At 42.3% G+C, this 19,562-nt stretch overlaps 1 protein-coding gene across 3 annotated transcripts in view; it reads right to left on the bottom strand.

Moving 5' to 3' along the window:
* Positions 1 to 14,767, bottom strand: part of FNDC3A (fibronectin type III domain containing 3A) — a 187,190-nt gene extending 172,423 nt beyond the window's left edge. Inside the window, exon 1 of one of the 3 annotated variants that reach the window (XM_062194208.1) lies at positions 14,701 to 14,767. The gene's annotated coding sequence lies outside the window, so the exon portion shown is untranslated. Of the gene's footprint in view, positions 1 to 13,188; positions 13,304 to 13,853; positions 14,124 to 14,700 lie in introns of those variants that run through there. The other 2 variants (XM_062194206.1, XM_062194207.1) reach the window with 2 other exon arrangements.
* Positions 14,768 to 19,562: the final 4,795 nt, after the last annotated feature.

Raw genomic sequence — 19,562 nt, 5'->3', positions numbered from 1 at the left:
CGCAGCGCCGGCCATATATGCAAGTCTTTGTTTTTTTTTTAACTTTTATTTAATGAATATAAATTTCCAAAGTACAGCTTATGGATTACAATGGCTCCCCCCCCCATAACTTCCCTCCCACCCACCACCTTCCCCTTTCCTGCTCTCTCTCCCCTTCCATTCACATCAAGATTCATTTTCAATTCTCTTTATATACAGAAGATCAGTTCAGTATATATTAAGCAACGATTAACAGTTTGCCCCCACATAGCAACACAAAGTGAAAAATACCGTTGGAGTACTAGTTATAGCATTAAATAACAGTGTACACATATATGCAAGTCTTATACAAGACTTGCTTGTACTGAATATGCTTCCACAGAAGTGTTAAGTTCAAAAGTTCAACAGCTATATGAAAAGACTCTCGAATATTAATTATAAGAAAAAATATAATTAAAGATCATGTATTTTGGGGGGTTGGCATTGTGGCATGGCAGGTAAAGCCACAGTCTGAGATGCTGGCATCCCATATGGGCACTGGTTTGTGTCTAAGCTGATCCACTTCCCTTCCAGCTCCCTGCTAATGGCCTGGGAAAAACAGCAGAAGAGGCCCAAGAGTTTGGGCCCCTGCTACCCAAGAAGGAAACTGAATGAAGCTCCTGGCTTTGGGTTGGCCCAGGCCTGGCTGTTGCAACCATCTAGGGAGTGACCCAGCAGATGGAAATCTCTCCCTCTAACTCTTTCAAATAAATAAGTCTTTTTTTAAAAAAAAAATTATGACATATCAACAGACACTAAGATAATAAAAATGAAAAAGACTGGCAATATTATGTGGTAGTAAAGCTAAGGAGTAACTGGCAGACTCATAAGGAGTAGGAATGAAATCCCTTTGGGAAAGTTTGATATAGTCTACCAAAGTCTACAGATGCATACTCTATGACTAAGCTACAATCCAGCTATTACATTCCTAGTATACAGCAAAAAGAAATGCAGGCACACATGAACCCAAAGATAGGTACAAGAAGGTTTGCAGCAGCATTATTATTATCCCAAAACTGTAAACAACTTAAATGATCCTTTGTAAATAAAGTGTGGCTGATTAATTTAATAGACTAGATATGGCAGTGAAAATTAATGAACTAGTAATATAGGGAAAACATAAATTTCACAAATAAAATGCAAGTGGGGAAAAAAACAGAATACTGCACAATTTTAGCTTGAAAAACAGATTAAAACCAATTTATAATGTTAAAGGGCATCAGTGGTTACCCTTGGAAAGGGACAGTATAGAGGCATGAAGGCAGTTTTGTAGAGTGCTCATACTATTCTATTTCTTGATCTGGAAGGCTTACTTTCGCACAATAAGCACCACTGAATAATTCATTGAGATGTATACTGATTATATATACACTTCTTTGTGTATATTATATTTAAATAATGTTTAAAAGTTAAAATAACCACATGATATTGCAAGTGACTCAGAAAAAACTTTTCATAAATTCAATATCCTTTTGTAATAAAAACATTCAACAAATTAGGAATAGAAAGAACCCACTTCAGGGCAGGCATTTAGCCTAGTGGTTAAGATGCCCACATCCCACACTGAAGTCCCAAGCTGATTCCAGGTTCTAGCTCTCCAATTACAGCTTCCTGCCAATGTAGAACTTTGGAGGCAGTAGGTCATAGCTCAAGGAGCTGGGTTCCTGCCAGCCACGTGGGAGACCTGAACTGAGTTCCCAGCTCCCAGCTTTGGCCTAGCCCAATCCTGGCCATTGAAGGGTGGGGGACTTGAGGGCTTGAGGGAGTGAACCACTGGACAGGATCTCTGCCTGTCTCCCTCAGTCTCTCTGCTTTCTTGAATAATTTTAAAAAAAGAATATTTCAACATAATAAAGTCCATTTATGAAAAAATCACACTGAAGATCATACTCAATGGTGAAAGATCAAAAAACTTTCTTCTAAGATCAGGAACAAGGCAAGGATGCTGATTTGCATCAATTCTATGCAATACAGTAATAAAAGTTCTAGCCAAAGATTTGGGCAAAAAAATCAAATACAGGGGATTTTATATTTTATGAAAGGGATTTTATATTTTATGAAAGGAAAGCTGACATTGAACAGTAAATACCTACATACTTGCCTGACATTTTTCTTTATCATATGTATTCCTCTATCCATCCTTTTTAGGGATGCATTTTTTTTTTAAGATTTATTTATTTATTTATTTGAAAGTCAGAGTTGAGAGGGAGAGGGAGAGGGAGAGCCCACAGCAGAGAGTGGGATCAGAAGTGGAGCAGCTGGGTCTCAAACCGGCGCTCATATGGGATGCTGGCACTTCAGGCCAGGGCGTTAACCTGCTGTGCCACAGCGCTGGCCCCTAGGGATGCATTTCAAAGTTGCAAACATCTGCAACTTTCACCCCCTAAACTTGTGCATATTTTAATAACTAGTATTCAATATATGTTTAGTTCTTTTTTAAAGGTAAAATTTACATATAATGAAATGCAAAAATTTCAAGTGTGTTATTAACTGAAATTTTATTGAGAAATATGCTTGAAGGGCTGGTGCTTGGCACAATGGGTTAAAGCCCTGGCCTGCAGTGCCTGCATCCCATAGGGGCATCAGTTCGAGTCCCAGCTGCTCCCACTTCCAATCCAGCTCCCTGTCAATGCACCTGGGAAAGCAGTACAAGATGGCCCAAGTCCTCGTGTCCCTGCACCCACGTGGACCATTTAGGAAGTGAACCAGAGGGTGGAAGAACTCTATCTGCTTTTCTGCCTCCCTGTAACTCTGCCTTTCAAATAAATAATAATTTTTTTTAAAGAAATTACCTTTGGTTATTTCAGCGAATCAGGATAGTTAGGAGAGTGAGCTATACTATGTTCTCAGACTTAAGGTGCTATTTCCTATGTGTTAAAAAGAATAGAAACTTTCAATGTCTGGACAAGTGGTAGAGGAATAGGTTAAATGTATTACACACTCATCAAGGGGCCAGCGTTGTGGTGTAGCAGGTAAAGCCACAGCCTACAATGCTAGCTTCTCATATGGGCACTGCTTTGTGTACCGACTGTTCTAGTTCGCATCCAACTCTCAGCTAATGGCCTGGGATAGCAGTAGAAGATGGCCCAAACATTTAGAACCCTGCAACCTATGTGCAAGACCTAGATGAAGCTCCTGGTCCTAGCTTAGGCCTGGACCAGCACTGGCTGTTGTGGCCATCTGGTGAGTGAACCAGCAGATGGAAGATATTACTCTCTAACCACATATCAAGTACTCACAATGTGAAAATTATTCCTGACTTTTAAAATACCTTTACTGGCCAGCGCCGCGGCTCAACAGGCTAATCCTCCGCCTCGCGGCGCCGGCACACCGGGTTCTAGTCCCGGTCGGGGCCCCAATCCTGTCCCGGTTGCCCCTCTTCCAGGCCAGCTCTCTGCTGTGGCCAGGGAGTGCAGTGGAGGATGGCCCAAGTGCTTGGGCCCTGCACCCCATGGGAGACCAGGAAAAGCACCTGGCTCCTGCCATCGGATCAGCGCGGTGCGCCGGCCGCAGCGCGCCTACCGCGGCGGCCATTGGAGGGTGAACCAACGGCAAAAGGAAGACCTTTCTCTCTGTCTCTCTCTCTCACTGTCCACTCTGCCTGTAAAAAAAAAAAAAAAAAAAAAAAAAAAAAAAAAAAAAAAACCTTTACTGAGGTATAATTGACATAGGTCAGACTAGATGTTTAAAGCATAAAATTTGACAAAATTTGACACAAGAACATAACTGAGAAACCATTAACACAATTATCAGTATAATTAACCTCATTACCACCCAAAATCTACTGTCCAACTATAATCCCAGCCTTTATATTTCCATAATGACTAATGATGCTAAGCGTGTTTTTGTGTACTTATCTGCTATCCATACAGTATTTTTTGGCCAAATATCTGTTCAATTCTTTTGCGCATTTTGTGACTAGATTGTTATTTACTGAGTTTTTATAAAAATTAATTATTTGAGAGGAAGAGAGACACAGAAAGAGAAGAGTACAAGTTTCCACCTGCTAGTTTGTTCCCCACATGCCACAATGGTGAGGGGCCAAAGAAGGAAGCCTGGAACTCTATCCATGTCTGCCAGGTGAGTGACAAGAGATACAACTACTTGAGCCACCAACTGCTGCCTCCCAGGGTCTGCATTAGTGGAAAGCTGGAATCAGGAGCAAAGGATAGGACTTAAACACAGGTAAACTGATATGGGCTACCAGGATCACAATCAGTATTATAACCATTAGGCCCCTCTATTGAGTTTTGATAGGTGCTTTATATAGTCTGGATAACAATCCTTTTTGGGCAATAGATTTGGCAAAGAATTTTCTCCTAGTCTAGCATGTTTTGCAATCTCTTTCTCATGTCTTTTTAAATTACAATCAATTTCAATTTATCAATTTATTTTATGGATGGTGCTTTTGCTGCTGTATCTTAAGAAATTTTGGGGGGTCAGCACCGTAGTGTAGTACACTAAGCCTCTGCCTGAGGTGCCAGCATCCCAAATGGACACTGGTTCATGTCGTGGCTGTTCCTCTTCTGAGTCAGCTCTCTGCTATTGCCTGGGAAAGCAGCAGAAAATGGCCCAAGTGCTTGGGCCCCTGCACCTGCGTGGGAGACCCAGAGGAAGCTCCCCAAATGGCCGCAACGGCCGGAGCTAAACAGATCCAAAGCCAGGAGCCAGTGCTTCTTCCTGGTCTCCCATGCAGGTGCAGGGGCCGTCTTGAGCCATCTTCTACTGCTTTCCCAGGCCACAACAGAGAGCTGGACTGGAAGAGGTACAACTGGGACTAAAACCGGCACCCACATGGGATGCTGGCGCCACAGAGGATTAACCTAGTATGCCACGGCGCTGGCCCCTGGTTATGGTTTTCAACTCTGATAGCTTTCAGTTATAAATCACTACCAGCTTTTCTTTATAAACTATTACATTTTAGGGGCCGGCGCTGTGGCGCAGCAGGTTAACACCCTGACCTGAAGTGCCAGCATCCCATATGGGCTCTGGTTCTAGTCCCTGCTGCTCCTCTTCCGATCCAGCTCTCTGCTATGGCCTGGGAAAGCAGTAGAAGATGGCCCAAGTCCTTGGGCCCCTACACCCACGTGGGAGACCTGGAGGAAGCTTCTGGCTCCTGGCTTTGGATCGGCACAGCTCAGGCCATTGCGGCCATCTGGGGAGTGAACCAGCGGATGGAAGACCTCCCCCCTGCTGTCTTTCCTTCTCTCTTTGTGTAACTCTTTCAAATAAATAAATAAATCTTTAAAAAAAAAAAAAACTACTACATTTTAGTTTTAGCATTCTTACACTCAATTTAGTTTTTAGTTTTTGAAGAAATTTCTTTGACCCTAGAGCATACATTGATGCATATCTGCATTAATAGTATTTTTTACTTATTATTTTTACCCACATCACTAAAGTATATATATGTATATATATATATATTCATAAATGTTTGAATTTGGCTTTCTGCTCTTATTTCATCAGCCATATGCTGTTCATGAATTTATCAATTCATTTATGTGACTTAAATAAATTACAATGTATTTTCATGGTAAGTGCATTAACATTTTTACATATTGCAAAGTGGGTATTATAAAAACATATGGCAAACTGGTACTAAAAGGCAAAGATTCACACAAAGAAGCAAGAAAAGAGGTGTTTTATTTATCTATATAGAAATATCTATCTATCTCTCATCCTAGTCTGTGAATTCCTAGAGGGGAGTATGACAACCATTTTTGTAACATGTATATACCAAGAATCTATGACATTTTAATTTTTTAAAAAATACAAGAAAATGAGAATAATCAGATAGATACCTGAGTGACAATGATTAGAAATGTCTCAAAATGCTACATTAAAAATATCCTATAACAATTTTTTACTTGCCATAATAAAGGAACTATATCTTTAATACTTCTAACAGCTTATTCTAAGGGATAGGTACTATTACTTACTCCATTGCTAAATGATTTAGAAACCAAAGCTCACAGAGGTAAAGTAGCATGCCCATGTTTATATATAGACAGTGAAGGAAGAGGCCAAGAAACAAACCTATGTCTCCTAATGCAAAACAAACACTCTTTGTAATATTCTACAAATTAGGGAAGTAGTTTGAAATAATGATATAATCATAAAGTATCACAAAATAGGGACTCTCAAAAGAGAGACAGAAAAGATAATTGCTGTGGCAGGAATTGTGATGTGATTTTAATTACTAAAATTGAGAATGATTATAATAAATTCACATTTTTGAAACAGTCTGGAAGCAGCCTAAAACATGGGTAACAGGGATAGTTGCCCTTACATTTTACTCAAAATTTACTCTGTCACAAACACTGGGCTAGTTTCAGTGAGGGTCAACTAATAGATTTTAAATTGTTAGCATTTAAGGAATAATGACCTCAAATATCAGAAATAGCCAAGTCCTAACAGTAACTAAAAAAATAAAAAAGGGGGTGGCAGCACTGTGGTGTAGCAGGTAAAGCCACTGCTTGCATGCCATCATCCCATACAGGCACAGGTTCAGGTCCGGGCTGCTCTACTTCCAATCCAGCTCTCTGCTATGGCCTGGGAAAGCAGTGGAAGATAGCCCAAGTGCCTGGACCCCTTTTCCCCGCGTGGAAGACCAGGAAGAAGCTTCTGGTTTCAGATCAGTCCAGCTCCGGTGGTTGCAGTCATTTGGGGAGTGAACCAGCAGATGTAAGACTCTTTCTCTCTCCCTCTGCTTTTCAAATAAATAAATATTTTTAAAAAATAAAAAGGTACTTCATAAACTCAAACAAAAATCTCAAGAAAAAAACTAAGTAAATGACATGGCTATTTCTACAAGCTAGATCTCAAAAGTAGTTATTATCATGACATCTATTTCTATAAAAGCATATAATTCTTGTATAATTACTTAGTAAAGAAAAGTCTTGGGGCTGGTGCTGTGGTGTAACAGATAAAGGTGCCGCCTTCAAGGCCGGCATCCCATATGGGCACCGGTTTTGTGTCTTGGCTGCTCCACTTGGGATCTAGCTCTCTGCTATTGTGCCTGGGAAAAGCGCCACAAGATGGTCCAAACAGTTGGGCTCCTGCCAGCATGTGAGAGACCTAGCAGCAGCTCCTAGTTCCTGTCTTCAGCCTGGCCCAGCCCTGGCAGATGCAGCTATGCGGGGAATAAACCAGTAGAAAGATCTCTTTCTCTCTCTGTTAACTCTGACTTTTAAATAAATCTTAAAAAAAAATGAAAGAAAGAAAAGTCTTAACTTAAAATGTACTTAAACATCTGTCTAAAATCCCCTAAGTAGGAGGATTTTCTTTTCCCCACCAAAACTATGTGGCTGTAGGTTACTGAAGGTTACTAATAAAGTAACTATTCACTAGGGAAGTAGGTAATGAAAAAATCATGTAATTTAAAAAATTCTGTTCAAACACATATTAAAATGTGTATTCTGAAGAAGAAAGACAAAACGATTCCTTTCAACATTTCTGAGAGGTTTGGCTAACACAATATCTAATTTATTAGATTTAGGTAACTTTCATATCAATGTTCATTTCAAAAGTATACAGTACTCTGTATTTTTAACAACCAGATACAGGAGATCATAAGTGAGGGAGAGAGATATGGAAGTCAATTAGAAGTATAGTTTCCTCTGTAAATGGGAGTAATACCACATATGTGGCAGGCTTATGGAAGATTTTAAAAATAACCAAGTATAGGGCCTAAAATCCAATGAAATTTCAACAAGTGGATTTTTTTTTATTTTAGATACAGAAATAGTCTTCACTTGGAAAAAAAAAAAAAAGAGAACCTTTAGGAATTCAGTTTGCCTATTTTTACCCTGCTTTGGCAACAATAGCTGAAGTTGTCTAGAATATAAGATCAGAATTCTCTTGCAAAAAGGGACAAGGCATTGGATAAGGATGATGATGAAAGTTCATGGAAAGTGTTTATATATATCCTCTTTGCCAAGAAAGCAATTAAAACCTGAGTAAACTAAATGTTTACAGGAAATATACCATGTTTACAGAACTTTTCCCTTACATATTAGTATTATTACATGTAACCACTTATATGGTACTTTAATTGTCTTCATCATTTTCAACATCTCTTTGGGTCCTTACAGTACATTCTAGGAAAACAGATATTATTCTCTATTTTAACGACTTGAAAACCACGAATGATAAAAAAAAATTAACCTGAAATAATCACCTAAAAAGTGGCAAAGTTCGAACTAAGATCAAGATTTTGAGTCACTATCCAAGGTACTTTATCTCCTACTTAGGAAATGGAAATAGCTGGAATGGTGAGGATGTTTCAAGCTTGACAAAAGGAGAAGGGGAAGCATGAAGTGTTTATTTCCCCTTAAAGCAAAATTTAAAAAGTCAAATATCTTATCAAGTTTACAGATTGTGACAAATATATACTAATTTAAGACATTAATATTAGGGAAAGCTGTTTTTGGGGTAAGTGGGAACTCTTTGTACTACTCCACAACTTTTGTTTTGTAAATTTAAAACTATTCTAGGCCGGAGCTGTGGCTCAGTAGGCTAATCCTCCGCCTTGCGGTGCTGGCACACCGGGTTCTAGTCCCGGTCGGGGCACCGATCCTGTCCCGGTTGCCCCTCTTCCAGGCCATCTCTCTGCTGTGGCCAGGGAGTGCAGTGGAGGATGGCCCCCCAAGTTCTTGGGCCCTGTACCCCATGGGAGACCAGGAGAAGCACCTGGCTCCTGCCATCGGAACAGTGCGGTGCGCTGGCTGCATCCCCCAAGTTCTTGGGCCCTGTACCCCATGGGAGACCAGGAGAAGCACCTGGCTCCTGCCATCGGAACAGTGCGGTGCGCTGGCTGCATCATCTATACAGTTACAAAACATGGAATATACTAGTAATAAGTAAAAGTACAAAAGTTAACTTCAGTTTTGTGGTTTTGCTTGCTTGGTTGGTTTTAATGTGTTTAAGGGGCGAAAAGAAACACCACCGATTCTATCCAAACAGCTCCCCATCTTATACATCTTTACTTTATACAGTGCCCAATATTTACCCTGTTACAAAGAATATATTTAGCAATGTCCACCGAATAAAAGAATGCTCTTATGTTGTATTCTTGCTCCCTTGATAGCACAAAATATAGTGTAACTCCGGCCAACTGATTCATGCAGCCATACCTGAAGCACTGCAATTCACCTGTAGTGGTACATGAAGCAGTGTACGAAGGAAATAGAACTTCCTTAGACTTACACATCTATAAATTTACAAACTTAGAAGTGATATTTCATATAAACGAATTTTCAAAATAACATATTTATTCTTTAAATTGCCATATTTTATCTTACACTGATCTTAGTGGAAATGTTTGAAATTTCTAGGTTTTCCTTCCTTGCCTTCATTTGTACTTTGATGTACATATTTGTATTTTGATAATATGACTCTGATGCCTCAAACCCATCAATATAAACATCAATTATCAGGCTGTTCCATTAACATAGTGACTCTTCCGAGAGTTACTGCAGGATGTTATCCAACTGCCCCTTCTCTAAATCATCCTAAACTACTTCCTGCTCCTCTGCTCTTATTCACAGACTAACAGCACCCAAAGTCATAGCTTCTGAAATTACAGCTGTCATTCTAAAAAAATGTAAAACCAGCACAGGCAGTTAATATACTTAATCTTATACAAATTCTGCATCAAACCCCTGTGGCTATTTTCACTGCCATAAAGCCTGACTCAAAGGCTTTTCTTCTTTCACTTCCTAGTTCTAAAATCTACTCTAGACTCTTGCTAGAAGTTTGGCCACAAAATAATAAGACTAGTACTTATTTTAGCATATTTTCTTTATATTTAGTATAACATAAGGAAAACACACAGTAATAGTCACCAAACAACCATACAAACCAAATAATAGAGGAAGCTTCAACAATACGTATATAAGGACTATTACCTAGCCAATTATTAGCCAGGAGTCAATAAACTGAGAGCCCACAGACAGCTTGTTTCTGTTTGGTCCTTGAGCTAAGAATGGTTTTTATATTTTTAAAAGATAATAAACAAACAAAAATATTCAACAGAGACTGTAAATGGCCCACAAGGCCTAAAATATTTATCATCTAATACTCCACAGAAAAATTTGTCAACCCCTAACTTAAGCTACATAAGCTAGTATGTGTGAGCTATCCAGTATACACAGAACTTAAGCTATTAATATGTCAAAGTAGATGTACAGTTTTTTTCAGTGATGAGTTCCTAATGACACAGCCAAGCTGTCTTGTCTAGCCTTGCCTATTTCTCTTCTGATCCAGTCCCACAGCTTACCTAAAACCTCTACCTAACTTAAATTTTTTCTTCCTTGTAATACTTGTCCTTGGATACTCTACTACTTCCAACTCAGCCTGTCAATCTCTTAGGGAATGATTTTCTGTTTGCCACATAAATCTTTCCTAAGTTTGAAGTCTGACTTCCTCCAAATGCCTCTTAAGATTCTTCCAGCCCTCTCTGACTGCACTTCCCATTAAAGATGGCAGCACAAACTTTAACAAAACCATCTTATCTTTTTTGCTAGTTTGTTAGTCTAGTATCCCCAACTACTTTATAAAGTACTTGGAGGAGGGAACCCATTATACTGCTTTTTTATCTCCACTTCGATGTCTCATCATCCTCTGAGAAGATGCCACCTCCCAAGTGCACTTCTCTATCCTGGAGAAAAAAGTAGCCTCAGGACTGATAATCTGTGACAAGTGATGGAAAATATATCAAGATGACACCATAAAGGAAACTGATGAAAAACCATCGACTTCACTGTAAATTTAAAAAGGATAGCACAAATTGAAGACAAGCAAACCAAAATAGTGGGAGGATTGAAAGATAAGAATCAAGAGATAAAAAGATATCACTGGGCCTAAGCTGCTCCACTTCATATCCAGCTCCTTGCTAATGCACCTGAGAAAGCAGCGAAAGATGACCCAAGTCCTTGGGCCCCTGCACCCACATGGGAGACCTGGATGGTGTTCCAATGTTGCAGCCATTTGGGGAGTGAGCCAGTGGAGGGAAGCTCTCTATCCCTCCCTCCCTCCCTCTTTGTAACTCAGCCTTTCAAAAATAAATAAATCTTCCAGAGAGAGAGAGAGAGAGAGAGACAACTGAATAACACTCTGAAATGAAATTAACAAAAATATTAAGAAAATTATAAAAGCTCACAATATATGTAAAAGAGTAAAATCTGCCTTGCAATACTACTAATACTACTAATGGCAATTAATTGCCATTAATTTCCCTTTGACAAGCAGCTATTGACACTGACACACACAGGGGCCATATTTCTTGTTTTGTAATGTGATAAAGTTCAATGCAGTAGATATGCACAGTATTCTAAATCTCTGCATTTATCTATTGTGCATTTATTTGAAGTCTGCTACAGAGTGCTAAAGAAGAAGGAAAAAAGAAAAGACAGAAAGAAAATAAATAGCAATCCTTATCTTTTGCTTACCTGGCTAATAACACTGGCACTTACATGCACATCTTTACTTCACTCTCAAAGGCTCTATCTAGACTTGTTTTCTTGGGAAAATGAACCAAGAATTTTTTAAAAATCATTTTGTTAGTTTATCACACTGTATTTAAAATACAGGTAAAATATAAGGTGCACAAGTCTTGGATTATGAACATAAGCAAACATAAATGTACTTAAACAAGCATAAATAATACTCATAAGCCTAAATTTAAAATGGATAGATTATAAATTAAATGCTCTTTGCCTAAAGAAAGCCACAAAAGATGGTACAAATATTAATCACACATTCCTTTTTTTCCCTTGGTTTTTAACATAATCTCTCAGCCCTTACCTATGTCTGGTTAGGGATGATGGAAATTTTTTTTCTTAATTAGCAAAAAAAAAAAAAAAGTTCAATATCATATCATAGGCATCTGACAAAAAGTTACCCTTAAAATGCATGGCAAAACGAAATAGATCTGCTCTTAACTACTCACATGAAGAGAGGAAGTGACAACACAGATGGCACCAAAGAAATCTGTTTGTTCAAATGCATATCATTAATTTGGGAGAAGCAAATTACCCTTATAATTATGCTTGACTGAGGCCAGGGGTAATCAGGAGTTTATTTTTCCTGAGTATTCAATGATTTGCAGGATTCAGACAAAAAGGGAGAAGAGGGAATTCAGAAGCATACAGGTGGCTAAAGGTGGCCAGCCCAGAATAAAACCATTTTCTAGTTAACCTACACATGGAAAACTAAGAGATGATCCATGAAGTGAAACACAGTAAAATTTAATGATAGTATTCAAAATTCTAAATATAATATCTAATAAAACATTAACAAGATTTTTCCTGTTAAGTCACGATCTCTTTTTCCCACTAATCAGTGATATCATTATTGGTGAAAGCAAGAATCATTAGCAGGTTAAAATGCTAAAAGCAAAATTTGAGGTTGTAATTTATAAAAGACACGTCAGAAATCCTCCTTTTATCACTATTTCTGTTAGGCCCACCATCTGTCTCAGTGACATTCTATCTCAACACTTGAGAAAAATTAATTCAAAGAAGAAAATAAAGCACGCAGAGGACTCAATTCTCTTGAACATTTTTAGGCGATTTAAACAAAACTTACAAGATGGCAAGAATTACAGTTTCAGCCAATACACAAAAACTAAATATTTATCCAAACACAAGATTACAGCCCCAAAACTCATTTTGTTTCTGCCTAACATATGGCTCAAACTCCTGAGTGGCATATGTTCGGTACTGGTAACAGCACAGTGATAAAATACTATAGAAAGAGTGCAACTGTTATGTTATTTTTATAATACAGAAACACACACACTTTGGTTTCAAGAACTAAAAATACATACCTCAGTAAGATGCAAAACATTAGGCTGCTGTTTTAAAAGCCATTGGGAACACAGAACGAGGATTATACCTGCTATTCTTAGTTAACAGGTGGTCCCATATCAAGGTTTTCAAAGGAACTTACATAAAATCTCAGCCCCTCCCCCCCCAAAAAAACGAAAGAAATATCTAATTCACGATCCCTAGCACCTCCAGCAATCATTACACACACCCCCTAAAATAGCCCAAGGCTTTTCAACTCCACAGTTTAGTAAGAGAGACGATCAACGACTACGCTCATTAAAACAGCGACTGTTCTATTCGCAACTGATATAGAAAATATTTGCCCATTTTCCTTTACCTAACACATGACGTCCTCCCAAAGCCGTGTCAAAAGTTCAAAGATCCAGGTGGTTACACAGGGCGAGGGCTGCAGCTTCGCTTCCACCTCCCGACTGCACAGGTGGTTAACTCACCTGGGGAGAGGAACGGCTGGGTACTGGCAGCAGCCACACAGATCAAACACAGAAGGGCGGGTTTTCGAGGTTTTAACCCCAAGGTGAGCCGGGGGTGGAATGGGGTAGGAGGGAAACTCTCTTCAGAAAAGCGTTCAAGTTCGCCGGCCGCGGGCGGCCCAAGCCCCGCGCGGCGCGGCCAGCGCCCGGCGATCCCCTCCAGAGGGCTCCGCACCCGCCCCGCACACCCTGCGGAGCGGCGCTGCCCGCCGTGGGGAGGCGGGGGCCCCGGGGGAGGGCCGCCCGCGCCCCCGCAAGCTCGCCCCGGCGAGGCGCGGCCCCGACAGGTGCCCGACGAGCAGACGGGTCCGGCCCCCGGCACCGTGCCCCTCAGCCCGCGGGATGGGGTGGGATGGGCCGGGCCGCCCTAGAAGGGGCCGAGCCCCGCCGGGCGCCCCGGCCCTCAGCCACAGCCTAACGGTTTCCGCGGCGCCAGCTCCGGGGCGGGACGGGGCTGGGACGGCTCGGTGTCGCCCGCCTTTGGCGGAGGGAGTGCCGCCCGCGCTCTCACCTCCGAGTCACGCCGCCGTTCTGAGGCAGAGGAAGGCGGCACCCCTGGCGCCTCTTCTCCGGGTTCCTGATCGACCGCGATCTACCTCAGCGGCAGAGCCAGCTCTCGGGGCCGCCGCGGCCGCCGGCGCGCTGACTGTTGGGGGTTGTTTTCCCGGCAGTGACGGCGCCGCCTCAGCCTCGCTCTTCGCTCCCTCTCCGCGTAGCTCCCGCTTTCTGTTTCACCCGAGGGACCACGAACGCCGCCGCCGCCATGCTTACTACGGAGCCGGGAGGAGGAGCCCGGGGTCGGCGCGCCGAGTGCGGCTGCGCGAGCCCTGCCGACGGCGCCCCCGGCCGGCGGGGACCCCGCGCCCGCGCCCCGCGCCCGCCGCGGGTCTCTCCCCGGGGTGCGAGTCCCGGCGGAGCCCCGGCGCGTGGCGTCCCAGCGCCCGGAGCGCCCACCTAGCCCCGGACTCGCGGTTCCATCTGCCTCTCTCCTGAGGCCCGGCTGCGCCTGGCTCCGAGCCACACTCAGGAAACGTGTAGTTCATTGACGTTCCTAGGGCCGCTCGCTCAGTACTCAACCCGCATTCTGAAAAGGCTCCCTCTCGACACGCACCTCGTCCGCCCCTTTCCGAAAGCACCAGAATTTAACGCCGGCAGGTGCTGGTGGAGACACTCCCCCAACCCCTCCGAGGACTGCGGAGCCAACGGAAGAGGGCTCGCGGGCTCCCAATCGCGGACTTTTAGAGCCCGGGAGGGATCCCGATAGCAAGCACAAACATTTAAAAGCTTGGCTTCCGTTGAGAACGTGTGGGTTCGTTTCTTGGTCTCTGCGGCAGCCACATCGCGTGGAAACCCATTACCTTAATTTCCACAACAGCTTGAAGACTTACGAGGGACCGCGGCAGAGATTTCCTTAGACCTCAAGCAATTGGGGGCGCTGCGGCGGTGCCCGCGGGCTGCTCTAGGCTGCCTGCTCCGGCGGTTTCCACCGGAAGACCTGGGGAGGGGGAGTCCTGGGGACGGGAGTCCCACCCCAGCCACCACCGGTGCGCAGAGGGTGACAGAGGTAACCCAGCTCCGGGTCTGGCTTTCAGTTCATTAAGCGTGCGGCCTTTTTTTTTTTTTTTTTTTTTTTTAAAAAAAAAAAACAAAAAAACAACCAGCGACATGTTTTTACACCGTTTTACAGAAACCTCTGAAAGTATGTAGTTTCTACTTTCTTAAAGAACACAATGGCTAATGAAATCCTTTGTGGCCGGCTATCAGAAGCGATACCTTGGGCACACGCTGACGTCTCTGGGGAATGCTGAGGTTTATAAAATCCTGACTTGGTGCGGTTTCCGCTCCTCCGCACACCCCACCCCCCACTGCCTTGGGAATGTTCTCATCGCCTCTTCTAACATCTGTCATTTCCTCATCAGCCTCTTTATCCACTCTGATCTTGCCTCTCAACCTTTCTACTTTACTGCTTAATTTTTTCTTCTCTCTTTTCTCCTTTCTCTGGTGCCTTTTTTTTTTTTTTTTTTTTGCTATGGCCCCAGGTGATGAATGATGGGATATTTCTCTCCGTAGACAGCTAGTGAGACGTTCCTTTTCTTCGGGTCAGGAAATAGGCGCGTGACTGTGTATTAAAGGTATCTTGCGATATTTTCATAGCTCTCCACCATCAAAATTTTCTGCCCTGCAAGAAATGTTTGTTTTCCTTAACTTCCAAATTTGGCTCTCTTCCAGACAAAATTGCTGGAAAGCAGATCTTAGAATAACTGAAGTGTAATTGTATGTTGTTTTAAAATATGAGGATTTATCAGAGTGTAGGTTAGCTGGGTGGCTTCTCCATTTGGCTGCCCAGTTCTCTTTGGCCTGAGACTAGGCTAGGAATTTCCAAACTCAGCTCTAAGCTAGTAATTCCCAAAACTTCCTACTTGGGAATTTTATAAAAATACAGAATCCTATAATCCACCCTTAGGATTCTGATTTCTTTGTTCGCAGGGAAGCCAAGAAATAGCATTTTTAAAAACAATGTTTTAGTGAAGTATGTATATCCCTGGGCATTCATGCATAGGCAGAGTGAGGAAGAACAGCTATTTTATTTATTTGTTTTCTTTCCTGAGAGAGAGAAAAGAGAGAGAGAGAGCGCGAGAGCGAGCCAGCACTCTTATTTGCCGGTTCACCCCCCAAACTCTCTCAACAGCCAGGACTGGGCCATGCCCAAACCAGGAACCAAGCACTACATCCAGGTCTTCCACGTGAGTGTCAGGGACCCAATAATTTGAGCCATCAGTGCTGCATCCCAAGGTATGTATTAGCAGGAAACTAAAGTCAAGAGCAGGAGCTGGGAATTGAACCCAGACACTCTGGTGTGGATTGTAGGCATCTTAACCACTAGGCTAAAAGCCTGCTCGAAAACAGCGATTTTGAAGGGGAATTGGACATAATGCAGGATGTCTTTGAAACAGCCCTAGACACTGTGGTCAACCACATGGAAGGCTATGAGGTTGAGTTAAGCAAAGACTGGTGGAATTTATGTCCTGTGGAGAAAATTAAATGTACACATAAATGACCCTAGCATGTGCACCTGTCTAAGTTCTCTGGGAACACAGAGAGGGACGGTAAGCTATGTTGGCTTTGATCAAATCACTTCTCTCTACACAATGTTTCATTTTCCTTATCAATCAAATAAGGGCCATTTTCAACTCCCATCAATACAATACTTTGAGCACTATTTGTCCTTGAACATTTCTTGTCTCTTTGGTGCTGCATTTTCTGGACACTGCTTCTTTAATTCCTCTGCAGGCTCTTGCTTCTCTCTCTAGCTGTTAAATATAAGAGCTCAAAATTCACATTTAAGTTCTTTCTTGTTTTCTTTGTAATCTCTTGGACTAAACAACATTAGCCACCACAATGATTTTATCATCTCTCTAATGATGATTTCCATGTATTTCCCTCTTGTTGTACAAATTGTTCCCCTGCACTCCAAATTTGATACCTACTGCTTCATTGACATGTCCACATAATGTCTCAAAGTTACCAAATTTAGTCCAATAGAGTTCATGAACTCTTTGTTTTCCTTTTCCCTCATCTACCCAGTTGTTCAAATCAAGCATTTGGCAGCCATCCTTGTAGTCTCCTTCACCTTCACCTTTATTCCTCACATCTGTTGCAGCACCAACTCATGGCAATTTTATCTCTAAAATGTCTCTGGCCCACTTCTTTCCAATCACTACTGATCTAGTTTGATCTCACTGTACACAATCTGAGGCCCTGCTTTCATTTGTTGCAACAAAAATGATATTTTGAAAAGCAAATATGATTTACATAAAACTCATAAACAGCTTCCCATTGCTCTAGGATAAGACTGGAGTTTTTTTTTTTTTTTTCCTTTCTTTTTTTGCCAGGCAGAGTTAGACAGTGAGAAAGAGAGACAGAGTTACAGACAGTGAGAGAGAGACAGAGAGAAAGGTCTTCTTTCCTTTGGTTCACTCCCCTAATGGCTGCTACAGCTGGCGCTGCGCCGATCCAAAGCCAGGAGCCAGGTGCTTCCTCCTGGTCTCCCACGCGGGTGCAGGGACCCAAGCACTTGGGCCATCCTCCGCTGCCCTCTCGGGCCACAGCAGAGAGCTGGACTCAAAGAGGAGCAATGGGGACCGGTACCCAGCGCCCCAACCGGGACTAGGGTGAAGGCGGAGGATTAGCCTAATGAGCCACGGCGCCCGGCCAAGACTGGAGTTCTTAAGGTGGTCTTTCAGGCCGTGTGAGGTCTGGCCTCACTCTCTTTTTCAAGTCTCATCTTCTGTTGCTTCCTGGGCAAAAGACTTACTGGCTTCTTTGAGTTTCTTGAGTGTCTTATGACCCCAGCAGCCCCAGATTCTATATATATAATTTCTTCCCCCTTTTAACTGTCTTCTGTCTCACTTGGGCTTCAGGTTTCAGCTTGAAAGGGACATCCTTGGGAAAAGCATTTCTAGTCTCTCAGGACAATTTTAAGACCTCTTACTGGTGTCAACTTTCCTACCATCATCTACTTTTCCTTCTGATGACTTTCCACAGTTGGTATTACATTTTGGCATGTGTGAATGTATGAATACTTGGATAGTGTCTGTTGTTCCCTCTGTGAGGACAAAGACTATGTCTGTGTTGACTTGCATAGTGCCTACCACGTAGAAGGTGCCCAATTACTATTTCTTGAACAATTCAGGGCTAATCTTTGAGGTCTCTTCCAGGATTCTAGACGGTTGTTGGATAACTGATCATTTTCAAGAGTGTTTTTTTGTTTGTTTGTTTGTTTGTTTTGTATGATTACTGGGAATAGATGCGGGAATGTGTTGAGAGACAGTTCTCCTTGGTTTTTATATATCTGTACATCTTGTGAACAGCGGCACTAATAGCTTTTGTTCTAAACTGTCTCTTCAAGGATTTTTGTTTGGCAAACAGCCTTGGAAAATAGACCTAATGTCCCCCGCCAGAGCAGAGGGCACATCTGTTTACCATCCAATATAATAAAGGGAATGCTGCTTCTGAGGTAAGGCTAGAATAAGTTTTCTTGTCGCCCATTATAAAAGATTGAGGGTTTCTTAAGCTCAGGGTTCTTAACTGTGACAGGAATCTACTGCAGGTGGAACCACTCATTGCTCCAAATGAAACCTGGGTGAACATGACACTGCTGCCAGCTGCTATGCTAAAAGTAATACAGTTCTTTGACCCATCCATAAGTTATTAGTAAGTTATTAGCTGGCAAGGAAGAGGAGAATAAAAATCTCAGATCACTCACAGTTGTTTTATTTTGTTTTCAAGACTGATTTATTTATTTGAAAGGCAGAGTGACACAAAGAGAAGGCAATAACTCCATCCGCTGGTTCACTCCACAAATAGCCACATCAGCCAGGACTAGGCCAGGCCAGGAGCCCAGAGCTCCATTCGAGTCTCCCATGTGGGCTGTAGAGGCCCAATCCTCTGACCGTCCTCTGCTGCTTTCCCAGGCACATCAGCAGGGAGCTCGAACCAGTGCCCTGTTATGTGATGCTCACATTATAAGCAGCAGCCCAACCTGCTGCACAACAACAATGGCCTATGCACAGTTCTTGACAAAGTATATGGGTTGAAGAGAAAGAACAGATGAAGAAGTCAAATAGAAAGTAGAGATTTGTCTTTTAGAACGTTTTGAGGGAAAAGTTTGCTGATGAAAGGAGAGAGATGGGACAGTAGATTGGGGTAGGGGAGTTGTGCTGCTTGAATCATCCAAGTAGCACTGGGGTCCTCACTGTGAACACAAAGTGAATTCTGTTGCCATTGTTCTTTCTTTAGGTGCGAATTTGGAAGAGAAAGAAGCAGTTGACCTGGAGGGAGGTACACCAAGTAAAGCAGCCAAAAGCATTTGTTTGTCTCTGAGGAGGTGTGTGGTATGTAGGGGAGGAGAGACTGCCTTTGGAATCAGGTAAATCTGGGCTCGAATCCCAGCTCTATTACTGACTAATTGCTTGATCTTAGCAATGTTATCTGACCTTTCTGAAACCTTAGTTCCTCATCTAAACTAGGAATAAAATTCCCACTTTACAGAACTAAATAGCATAATATGTGAGAATGCCAGATATAGGCCTAATGATTAATAAATAGATGATACTATGTGATTAGCATGTCCTAGATAATTATGACCTCAGGATGTTTGGGAATTCCAGAAGCTTCCTCCACATTTCCAAGGATACTTGGGAAGAGACTTGCCCAGGGT

Source organism: Lepus europaeus, chromosome 6 (genome assembly GCF_033115175.1).
Source record: "Lepus europaeus isolate LE1 chromosome 6, mLepTim1.pri, whole genome shotgun sequence".
NCBI classification, from domain to species: Eukaryota; Metazoa; Chordata; class Mammalia; order Lagomorpha; family Leporidae; genus Lepus; species Lepus europaeus.
The sequence above is the reverse complement of the archived record's forward strand: the minus strand, read 5'-3'. Positions and strand labels throughout refer to the sequence as shown.